The sequence below is a fragment of the Anomalospiza imberbis genome, chromosome 1 (genome assembly GCF_031753505.1).
Source record: "Anomalospiza imberbis isolate Cuckoo-Finch-1a 21T00152 chromosome 1, ASM3175350v1, whole genome shotgun sequence".
Classification (NCBI taxonomy): Eukaryota; Metazoa; Chordata; class Aves; order Passeriformes; family Viduidae; genus Anomalospiza; species Anomalospiza imberbis.
Genome location: NC_089681.1, coordinates 58,981,261 through 58,993,860, shown reverse-complemented (window position 1 = coordinate 58,993,860; position 12,600 = coordinate 58,981,261).

Genomic DNA, 12,600 nt, shown 5'->3' with positions numbered 1-12,600 from the left:
ATGTCTTCATGTCTCATACACAAGAAGGAGAATTTACTCCAAGCAAGACAGACGTAGGAACTCTTAAGCAATAAGCTCAATATCACACCTACTGGAATTTGATAAAATGCATTTATCTGTGGGGCACTGTGCCTTTAAATCCTACTCATAAATACACAACTCTTTTCAGAGTGTTTCTCCCACAGGCTGCTAGAACAGCTGAGAGTTAGAAGATTATAAGAGAAGACTGAAAGTACTTAATTTTTTTATTCCTTTAAACATTCAAGACATTTTAAAGAGTCTAAGTTCATCATCAGTAGTGTTAATATGCAAGCAAAAATAATCACTAACCATGAAAGTAACAAAGTTTTAAACCAGTAGTCCAAATGCATGCATGAGCGTGTGGGAGGAATGACCAAGTTCAAAGGTAGCACTTTATGAGAGGACAGCAGTGCTTCGTGAGGTACTTGTATCACACTTACGTTTAATTACACAATGCACATCTTCCACTGCATCATTTTTAGGGGCTGAGAAGTAGCTTTTTCTAGGTATTGATTCAAAGCTTGACTCCCTTACTTTATGTTGACTAAGCTTTGGATTCCTCTAAAAGTACCTGGGATAGGTTTGAATTTTAATATTATCTGGCTATAGTACAAAGAGCCAATGTACCATCATCTTGTCTCTCTTTCTCTTCCTCTTTTCCAGTAGCACCTAGCAGTTTTTGTGCATTTGGGCCCTCTGTACAAAATGTCTCAAGTTGTTATCAAAGTAGGGGTAGGATAATTTATAACTTCTGGATTTACTGTCTGTGATAGAACCAGATTTAACCACTTTCATGGTCTTTTCAGCCCTCTGTTCAACTGCTTTATTTCCAAGGTCTCACAGACTTTGTAGTGAAGTTGATCTAAAGGGTTGATGGATTTTAGCCCAGGTCTCTTTCCCTCCCCTTCAAAAGCACTAAAAGGCTCCTGCTTTATGATCTATGCTTTTCAGGTTGTGTCTACATTTTCGTAACCTTCTAGATCTGGATGACATCCGGAGGAAAGTGACATGTCTGAATTCTCTAGTTCTCCTAATTACTTTTTAAGAAAGAGCAATATTAATCATCTATCTAACAGCTAGTAACCCTTCCAAAATAGATTTAATTACTAAGAGGTCCAAACAGAGCAGAGCACTCTCCACCTTTTAAGTTGGACAAGTGAAATCAAATGTTTTATAGCAGCAGCAGAATCCTCCATTGATCTTAGAACAGCTGTTAATAAAGCTAGGATCAGGAGAAGAGTCATTAATTCAAAGAAGAGTTAACATGGTGTAAATGGGAAATGCCACTAGTAACAATGAAATGGTCACCATTTGTCTTAAAAAATACCAGTTTTTTAGATACAAAGGTGTCCAACACCCTCTTTCTAATTGTTAAAAATGTGATATTTATGTTAAAATGCATCACTGAAAAATGGAAAAAGAAAAAACACTGGAGAACTTGTGCAAGCTATGAATACACTTGCTTATTAGGCGACTCCTGATAATCGGAAGAGTGTGTGCATCCATATGCTACTGTTACACTGCGGTTAACTTTCAGTAACACTTTTTGTTAAATGGGAATAGCAACCTTTAATTAGGATTTGGGGTTTGGTTCTGAAATTGCCATACACCTGCTTATTCAAAACAGATGTTTTATCTGCAGTGCAGTTTTGCTCATAATATGTTATGAAGGCAATAGCAGGTTGCTAACAAAATACAAAGGAAAGGCAATATCTACTCGCTGTGTTCTCTTCTATGAGGTTAATAAAGTTGACTGATTAGGAATATCAGTTTGCTTTTACCAACACCTGACTATGTTATCGTGCCACATTATAATCTATGTGAGTGTATCATTCAATGCTCTGATACTGAGAATCTAATTCAGTTTTAGTCAGAAAACAATTATAAAATGACTTGGCCTTTATGCTGCACTTCATTTTTGTAGTGTTTCATGCATCATCAGCTTTCCACGTATTACACATCTCCATTCCCATTTTACAGACAAAAGAAGCTGAAGCATTGTCCAGCACTGAAGCAATGCACTGGCCTGGCCAGCCTTGGGCCAAGATCACCACAAACACAACAGATACAGTGAGGCTCCAAAGCCTCACCCTCATGTAAGGCAATTTCTTTCCTGGGTACACTCGGTAAATCCTAAAGCTCAAGGAAGCAAGGCAGAAAAGCCATGAAATGTCAAAAAGAATTGTTCTGGGCTCAGACATGGTGTGTAGGAGGGAATGTTTCCAGAATCACTTGTTCTGCTTTTGTAAGTGTCTTAAAAGGTAGAAAATGCTTCTGACGCTCAAAGAATGAATCAGTGCGCTTTGGATTTCATCCATAATTTCCTTATAATGTGCAATCAATATTGTAGGTAAGATGAGAGTCCCATCTAGTCACTGAGTGGTCAGAGGCCTGGAGATGTCCCAATGTCATGAGTCAATTTTGCCTCTCATGCACTGAGACGGTTGTCCTGCCACCATGGTCAAGCCACCTGAGCAACTTGTGTCCCTTCCCTGTGGAAGAAGGAGGGCTGTCAGCAGAAGGTAGGACAACAGTGCTGAGGTTTACACAGCCCAAGTGGCAAAAATGATGCAATTCCGAGGACTGAAGCTTCACAAAGCAGACATCAGCATGACTCTCTTTGCTTCAGCCTTGCAGCATTTAAGCAGAACATTGTCATGCCTTCTGTGTCAAGAGTGTAAAATTGTCATATTGAGGGGTAATGCAACGTGTCAATTTATTTTATGAAGATACCGTGTAGGTTTCTAATGTGATATAGATATTAAGTTATACAACAAAAAAGGAATTACTAAGCAACAAATTTTCTGCCATATTAACTCTTTCTATGGAACAATAAAAAAAAATCATATTTCAGTTGAAAAATGCATATCTAACCTGAAAACTTTGAGCCTTATTTTCATCTAGTTTGGAACATTTGCTTCAATCTGACATTCTGTATTATATTTGTTGCCACCCAGAACAATAGTTTGGTGGTCTCTGTCTGGTCTTTTGCCTTTGATGGAGTAGCTGTATAATTTCCAAGAATCCTGTAATGAGTAAATTAGCTTTATGAACGTGTTTTCAGCCTAAAAAGTTAAACCATCATCAAAGTTAAGCCATCATCAAACAATGCCCTGATTTACTTGCCTTCTTTTTGTTTGCTTTTTATCACTTTTCTTTTTTACAAAATTATTTTGTAATGTCAGACTATGAGAAGATACAGGTTGTAAAATTATTATATATTCAATTCTTCTTTGGATAGTAGTTTCTTTGTGGAGGAAGGTTTTTGTGATCTCACATTCAGCAAAGCCATCTTCTAGGCTCCATTTCATTGACAGGCCACAAATACATGTGAATCCACTTTGACTTTTGGACTTAGAGATGTAAAAAGCAAAGCACCTGTTTAAGTAATTTGCTGAATCAGGGCCACGGTGAACTGAAATATCAAAAAATTATGTAAATACAGGTTTATAGCTTAGAAGAATGAACATGCTCAATATGTAACTGAATGAAGAATTTATTGAGTGAATCTCATCTCTCTTTGTGTCTGCTTTTGAAATAGCTCTGACCACATCCTGCTTTTTTAAAAATATTTGTTATTTGAATGTAGTCAGCAACTACCTTTAACAGATTTATTTTTTATTTTCTGGTTTCATTATTTAACATTTGAGATTTATTGCTTGATGGGATACCTATTGAAAGGACTGGAAAGATTCCCATTGGCTTCAAAGGACAACAAATTGTGCCCGGAGCTCTGGTACAGCAAAGCATTTAGACACATGTTTAAACATTGATGCTTTCAATGGGACTTGAGCACATGTTTAAGACAAAGCATGTGCTATGGGCTTTGTTGTATAGGGAAGCACTTCAGCACATTCTTAAATGCTTTGCAGAACTGGCACTACAACTACCTCTGCTGCTAGCTACATTTTTTACTTTTATGGAGAAAAAGTAAACGATGTAGAAGAAGTTACTGTTAGTTTGAAATAAAAAATATATCCAGCTTTGAAAGGGTGGATTTGCCTCCCGTTTGTTCATAAGAAAGTTTACATACATTATTATCTATTTTTGAAGAGTAGAATTTATGACCATCTTAATCAGAGATGAATGGATATTTTTCTATCCCTTTTCAGCAGTTTTAGTTTGGCACTTGTTTAAGGTGTTTATTAATGTGCACATTCAAGAGAGTCTTAGATTCCTCAGTAGGTCTCCATCATGAAATGCCTTTTTCAGCATGTAACAACTTCTGCCTACTACTCACCATCCACTTTTAGTTGTCTCCCTGTTATCACTTCAAATACTTTCCAGAGAGTGAAGAAGGAACAAGAATGCTCAAATAAATGTCTTCTCTAACCCTGTGCATTTTCATTAAGACTCTCTTAGCCCCTCACTCCCACACACCTTTCCCCCTGAAAGTGAGAGGAATGTGCCTCTGCTAACTATTTATCCTTCATTAGAACTAAATACCAGCTTAAACAGACAATCAGGAAATGCAAGATGCTGAGTCTTAAAAATTTGCTTCTTTTTTTTTTTTCTTTTGGAGAACTGAGCCTGTACCAGATGAGATGAACACCATCGTACTTGAGCTAAAACATGAGTAGCCAGGAGCTACAGAAAGTGTCAGTGAGTCCAAGGCTCAAAAACCTCATGGTTTTTCACAAATGAAGTATTCAAAGAGAAAGCTTCTCCAGAAAATGGGGTGGTCATGTTCCCCTGCTCACAAAATCTCTGACAGTAATCCTGTGGAGTTTCCGAAGAATAAACCTATATACCACTCACTGACGAGTTTGTCTTTGAGCTTCAGTGAAGTAAACAGTGAATATATTTAACCAGTTCCAAACTGTCTTGAGCAGTTTTAATAGTCTTGACCATGCTTATTATGCAAATAGTGTAAGAATTACATTAAACAACCTTTAAGTGCATTTGCTCTGTATCTGGACCATGTGGTTGCAATTCCTATTGACATATCCAGCCTAGCTGTAATAATTGTGCAGCCTGATAGAGTTAGAGCCCAGCTTGCCCTGGTGAAACATGCTGACATGGTCGAAGGTGACCAGCCACTCTGCTCATGCCAGTATTCAGCTAATTCATTTAAAATCTGGCTTTGATATAATTACCTCGAATACTACTACAGGTGAAGATTGCAGAAAGGGGAAAACATGAAACATGTCCACATAGTCATGCTACTTTAATGATACTGATAAAAAAACACTTAAAGAGTTGTTTCAAACCTAAAATCTAAAAAGAAAAAGAAAAAAAAAATAATTGGAGAGCTACTGATAGTCCAAGGCTAAATATATGAAGATTAGACTCAAAAGAACAGGAGACTAGGAAAGAAAAAACACCATGCAGGCTACCTCATGTTTTCAGGTACTTTCAGCTTTGACTTTTTAAAATGTTTCTTCAAAGTATTATCTTTTGAAAGAAAAACTTTTTTATTTTGTTACTATTCTTCTCTGAGAAAGGCTTGTGGTTGTTTCATCAATAAAATGGAAAGAGAACACAGAAACACAGATTTTGCTGAAGTAAAAATTATGAATAAGCAAAATCTTTTTTTCTCATAGGTACATACTGAGAAGTTATGGAAACATGATGTTATTAAAATTGTTTCCTATTTTCCCACCTCTTATTTTTAATCTGTCTCAGATGGTCTTAAACTTTTTTTGCCTAGAAACCTAAACAACATCTCCTTGAGAAACCTTACCTGATAAAAATTAAAGCTTTCACAGCTATAAAGAAGCCCAGTTCTGTTCTAACAACATTTGTGTTCATATTTTCAGGAAATGGGTTTCACCCTCTGCATGCTGTAGTGCAGTGAACATGAGCTCATGCCAACTCCTGAATCTCTGGCTGCTTTCTGCAGAGCATGAAGGGCCTTTCAAACCGCCTCAGGTAAGGCTTTCTGGGATGATTTTGCTGCTTCTGTGTTGCAAGTGTTAGTGGTTTAGAGTTAAGGCAGAAGACAACTTTAGTATTCAGTAGAAATATTTTGAAGACAAAATAAAAAAGAAAAAATAGTAAGGAGTCAAACAGGTAATTATTTGTAAAGGAAAAAACTATTGATTTTCCTTTTGATACATAGTCTAAATTATTCCTCAAGAAAAGTAGTAATGCATCTTTAGACAGATTTATTACTTATAACAGTAAACAAGTGGCTTATTTAACTTCAATGCCATTACTGTTTTCATTTGATACAGAGATGGAACACAAATGCAGACAGTGGAGAGGAAGTTTGATTTGGGGATCAAAAAGATTCAAGGAGATTTGAAGGCTCTTCCACAGCTTTCATTTTTTCTCCCACTTTTCAATCTTCAGGTCCCCAGCTCCCCATCCCTCCTGTGGTGCGTCCAAGAAGACTCCATTATCCCATGACTACAGGTTCAACCCTTCCTTAGCTGCACAGGTGTCCATCACAAGATGTATACACCGTCTTTTACTCAAAGTTGTCTCGTATACACTCAGATGTTGAAGGCATAGGAAATCCATCAAATCAAATCCAAAATTACACTATTACCATAGAATAATGATTTATTGTTGGGACTTCACACTGATACTTTTCTACCAATCTGCCGCTTTTGCAGGTTTTTGTTGTTTATTTTCCCTGGCATTCCTAATAGTTCATCTGTAAAGGTAGTCCATAAACCAATCTTATGCACAAGGAAAGTTAAAGGCAAAATTACAGCGTGTTACAGTATAAAAAACCCTGCAAATGGCTATGATTTTTCCAAAGTATAACCAGGTGTCTGGCAGGCTGGCTGGCTGGCTGGCTGGATGGATGGATGGATGACAAAAGAGAAACTCTGCATAGTGTCATTGCCAGTGAAGTTTAGACAGACTCTGTTTCTCACCTTTGAGCTTCAGGTTCAGATTTACCTGTATCTGCTGAACGGCAAGCCACGGCAGAATTTTACCCGGAAAAGACACTTCATCATGGTTCTGCATTCCCAGCATTGTCTCCTCCCACTTTTTCCTGAGTCTGTTCTCTGGAGTCTAATGACATAGATGCATTCATTCTTCAAGCAGTCTTTGGTGGGAGTACTAACTTGTGTCTCTTTCTTCTATCCAGGACATATGTACATCAACTCTTTGGGATCCTGATCCCCCAAACCCTCAATATCAGTTTGAGAAGGTGGGCAGTGCATTCAGGAGTTTTTAGGGAAAGTCTGACTGACACTCATCTCACTCAGAATAAGTCTGGTCTCTTCTTCTCAGGAACACCAGGAAAAAGACAAGAGTCTGCGTCACTGGAAGTGCTGTGTCTTGTGGTGATGAGGAAAGGCTTAAGAAAATGACCATGACTTTTACCAGTCTCTTGCAAGAGGAACAGCAAAACACTCATGAAGATAATTCTCTCTGAAATAATTTCTTTGTACTTGAATGGTAATTGGGCAGGAAAAGAGTGATACACACATATTAGGTCACAAATACTTGTTCTGGAAGATTACAAGCGTATCACAAAGCAATATTACTGGTATCCTGGTGATATCCCTGTGGGGTGTAATGCAATGTACAAAACACAGTGGCAGTAAGGGACTTAGAGTGTTTGAAGACTATACAACCAAAAGCCCAAAAGCTGGTTCCAGCCAGTCAATGTGACGATAATGTGTAAATACATATACATGCATACATGCATGGATGAGCAGCAGTGATGTGCTATTCTATGTCAGCTATTGCACTGGGACCTTTGGACAAGATGGAAGATACAAGCACCATTATTGGAGCAGAGAAGACAGGAGGGAGATTATTTATTTGCTATTGTAAGGGGCCATGACAACATCACTGTGTAGGACACAGGATGAAATAACAATTCTATGCTCTTATTCTTTCTCATACTCAAGGACCTTCATGCACACTTGCACTCTCTTGACATCTGCAGAGAGCAAAGGGAAAGGCAGAAAAACAATGTGTAGACAGATATAGAAAATAAGGACTCCTTGTTCAAAAAATCTGAAAAAGTTGAATATTCTGTCCCATTATTTTATACGAACAAAGTGAGAGAAATACCAAGTGCAGCTTATAATATGGCTTGTAAGGATTTAGAGTTTTTCTCTTGCACAAAAAAAAAAAGTGTTTTTTCAAAATAATACTAATCAAAATTGCACACCACCTCACCTCCAAGAGGAAGCAAGAGAAAGGTTAGGCAAAAAGCATCTGTGGTTTCCTTTTGGCCTCATGTGATTGCAATGTTTGTGTCCTAGCCATGCCAGTGATACAGAAAAGGTCAGAATTCACCCTGTTTGACTTTTCCAAACCATATCAAGCAGTCTTCAGTCACCAAGGAGGGTCTGACCCAGATTTTTTCTCTTTCTTCTTAGCTCTTTGCCTGTACCTTTTGAGCATCTACTTCCCCAGGCCAACTTCCTAAGCCTCATCGTCTCCCTCTCATGTGCCAAAACAATCTTATTGCTTTCAGGTCTTTTACTCCCTTTGATCTCTCTTTCTCTATGGACATATTGCCCTTCTCTTTCTTTTCTCCCAGAACCCCACTTCTCCTTTCCTGTAGATCCTCCAGGTTGATTTTTTCCTTATCCTTCTATTCCCTCAGGTTTTTCCCATATTACAGACACAAGACCCAACTCTTTATTACAAATTTTTCCCTTAGTAAGGATGGGGGAGAGAACAGGGAGAAGGTCTGCAGCTTTTCCAAATGTTGTGTTGTTGGGAATACTTCCCTTATTGTGCCTGTCTAAAATATAGTTTATACAGGTGGCAGAATGAAATGTGCCATCTCATAATTAGTCCCACATGCACCGCAGGCAATTTATCATCAAAACAATCAGCAGTCACCATTTGATTCAGTGAATACCAGACATTATCAGAAAATTGAGCTGAGGGAAAGGAGGAAAAAAAGATAGAGCACTTTGGCTTTTGTAAATTTTTTTCTCCTTTTTTTCCCCCCAAAAATGTCACTTTAGCTCTAAAGCAGTGACCAACCCAAATGACTCCATAATGAATAGATTCACAGAAGAGCTGTTGTGTTGGCCTTTACAACTTTTCTCTCCCTCTGAATTTGTTGTATTGGACTTTCTTGTATACTTAATAAACTGCTTCAATAACAGCAATCAGCACAAATGTACTACTGGTGAGGAGGGTGTTCTTTTTCTTAGATGAGCACTGTGCTGCTCTTTTTAGTGATGGCAAGACAGGTTGTTCTGTCTCTTTTGTGCAAGAAAACGTGCACGGCAAACTCTGGACACTCATTCTTACACACGCACACGCGCACACACACACACAGAGCCCTATTCAAGCACGTGCACTCTCACACATGGGCATAGCCAGAGGTGTTAAATGCCCCAGGCAAAAAGAGGTGTGAAGACAATTCCCCACAAGATAACTTAGGATTATTAAAGTATCATTTACTGCTAGTTCTTCTGATGTAGAAACCTAGTATTTAATGGAAAAACAGGATGCAGGATGTCATCCAGCTCAGAGGAACTGCTGAAATCCACACATCAGAGTAATCAGGGTACAGAAGAGAAATGCCTGCAGGGAGAGACAGCAGTAGCCCCATGGCCCTGCATGAAGGCATGTCTGCCTCTACCCTACATGCAGGAAGTGTGAATATATATTATCTTCCTGAAGGGCTATGCAAGAATGTTCAGTGACATAGGGCTTGCTTGCCCTATGTCATTAAACCATTCACTGGAGGGCACAGCCCCCAGGGTGGTCACCAGCAGACAGAAGCACACAAGTATTCCTGATGTTTTGGGAAGTTTTTTGCTACACATCAGCTTCAGAAACAAAACAGTGGGAAAACCAAGAAACTTTTCTCTTAGTGTCTCCCAAGAACTGCTCAGTGTTTCCCCTTCAGTACTTCAATAGCTGTGAATCTTCCCTATCCCAGCCTCTTGCAACCCCTCCTTGTACCAGATACTACTAAAAAACCTCGCAAGCCAGCCTTTAAAAATTCTTCCATCACGTTACAAACTGATCATTACAGTCTATGAGTCAAACCTTTAAACAAATGATGTGTCAATAAGACAAATGTTCCAGTGTTAACTTCAATTGCCATAGATATTCTGGGTGATGAAGAGTGTTTGATCTATTGCTACTTCTTCAGGGCAACTTCCTTTTGCAAGAAGGGCTTGTATTGCTGTGTTCTCTCTATCCTCTGCTTCCATTCTATCAATGTTCCTTTTGTTTCAGAGGCTCTTCAGTTAAATTAATATACTGATCAAAAGCAGAGAACTGAGCTCAGGCTGGGCTTAGTAAATCTAGAGTTGTTTGAAAGATAAATTGCACAGCTAGCATGCATCCTTTGAGGTGAAGTTTTACAACAGGTAGATAGGTGAAGGTCATGTTATTTTAGCCACAATATAGCATGACCTAAGTGACTATTTCAAAATAGTGCAATGCTTTACTACTGCACTGTTGAACATCAGCTGTGTTATACACTTACCAGAAGCCAATATGTCCTGCATATTCTGCTATTTAATGTAAAATAGCAAATGCAAACAAAACATTTCCTTATCCTACTTTGGACAGTGAAAGTCATCTGTGATGGTCCCAGATTGAATTTATTGTATAAAAGTCTTTAAGCACAGGACATGGCAAACACAAAATCACACATAAAGGGAGTTCAAAGAAACTTGACTTACTCCCCTTCATTAAAACACTTCCTTCAGAGTTGACATGAAAATAGCAGTCCTTCCCCAGCTCTTAGATGAAGCATTCATTGGCTGTATATGTGCAGCATACAGCAAAGTGCTATCATCTGCAAACGAGAGTTTGCACATTGACAAGACAAAGAGAGATCCTTCACAGCTGCTGTAAGACCAGCATTTTTCTCTGTACCCTTAAGCACTGACAAAGGAAACAAATAAGGCACCCAGGAACACACAAGCCTGCTCTGCCATCGGGTGTGGGGGAGAGGAAGGCAGAGTCAGGAAGAGTCAATCATCATCCTTCCTAGTCCTCACCCCTCTCAGTCCTTTCAAGTAGTCCTGCTACTGCAGACAGCAGAGAGGTCTTGAGCAACATCCATCCTCCTCCCCATCTGTGCAGAGGCTGGACAATTCTCCTTCTGGACATACGTAAAGTCTTGCTCATAAGGCACAGAAATTTTTGGCTCACATAGAAGTTACTCCACCATGTGGCACATGGACAGACATTTGCAGCTCCTAAGTCAGGGTGGGTCCAAAGGAAGGTGTCAAATCCACATAATGTGCCCTATTGTAGCCAAACAGTAACAAATTGGAAGACATTTGAGAAAATCCTCAATTTTAACACCTTTGTAACCTCCTTATATCTAGCTGTGCCAATAAAGGCATAATAAAAGATATGAGTGGAGGTCCCCAGCTCCCAGCTGTATCTAACAGACCACAGAGACCGTGGAGGTGGGTGGCTCCCCTGCTGTTTACAAACCAGCACAGGTGGACTGTTAACACTGGAAGCAACAGTACTTCACCAATGTCATCACTTAACAATATAATATGACAGCATGTATAGAACCGATTAGCATAAATCAACATAATACCCACTTTGCAGCATTAGTATTGAAAACTTGCATCCTCAAGTAGAGGGGAGGACACAATATATGATGAATTGTAATGATTTTTCTGAAGTGCTCTCACATGGCAGAGTATGTTTGCACTGTATGTACATGTGAGGCTGCACACACATGCATTTTAAGAATATGCATAATACTGTAAGTTACAGCATTAGTTTGTAACAATAACATTCCAATATTTCTGTGATCTTTCCTTAGACTTAAAAAAAGACATGAATTTGCAGGAGCTGCCGCATGGAGAAGGGTGGAATGAAAGGGGTGTGTGTCTGTGTCTCTGTGTCTGTGTCTGTGTGTGTATGTATGTAGCCATTTGGATTTAAAGGACATCCACCTGTCTTTATGTGTCCAAATGGTCATCATGCATAGAGTCATATAAATAGAGACTGCTTAAAAAAATAACTTGAGGTCACTCAGACTCCTAGGTTTGAATTACAGATAAACATATTTCAAAGTGTCAACTTTGGATGTAAGGTACAGGGGAGAACAACCTTACATGCCACTTCCATCAGTTTTGATAAAGTAGTTTCAATTTTCAGCATAATAATTCAAAGGTCTTGTGGCTTTTTGACAACACTGAGCTCTGCTTTTTCCTTCTCATTCTCTGTCCTTCCCTCCAGTGCTTTGTGCACACTCTGATCATTACCTATTTCAAACCTGAATGCTTAATCATATCCAAGTGCATTTTTGAGAGGTCTTCCAAAGTCTTCACTTTAGGCAGCATTTTCTGAATAAGAGATCTCTTTGGGGTTAAGATGGCATGCACATTTGGAGATAGTAGGCAAAGTACATATAAAGGAAAAGTACTGTGCAGGATACAACCGGAATTCTTCTCCTAGGGGAGAAGTCCTAGAGAAGTCTATAAATACTCTACACTCTACAGCAGGTCGGGATAGTTAAATTTTCCATTCCTTTACTACCAATGATGACACAGAAAACCTGAGGAAGATCTTCATGAGTGGTGCTCTAGTCACTCTCTGTTGCACTTCCCTAAGGTGACACCCTGTTTCCCAGCAGAAAGCTTTCCATAGGCCTTGCTTGCCACCATATGGCATTGGATCTCTGCACTCACCCTTTCAATCATATTAATGCCA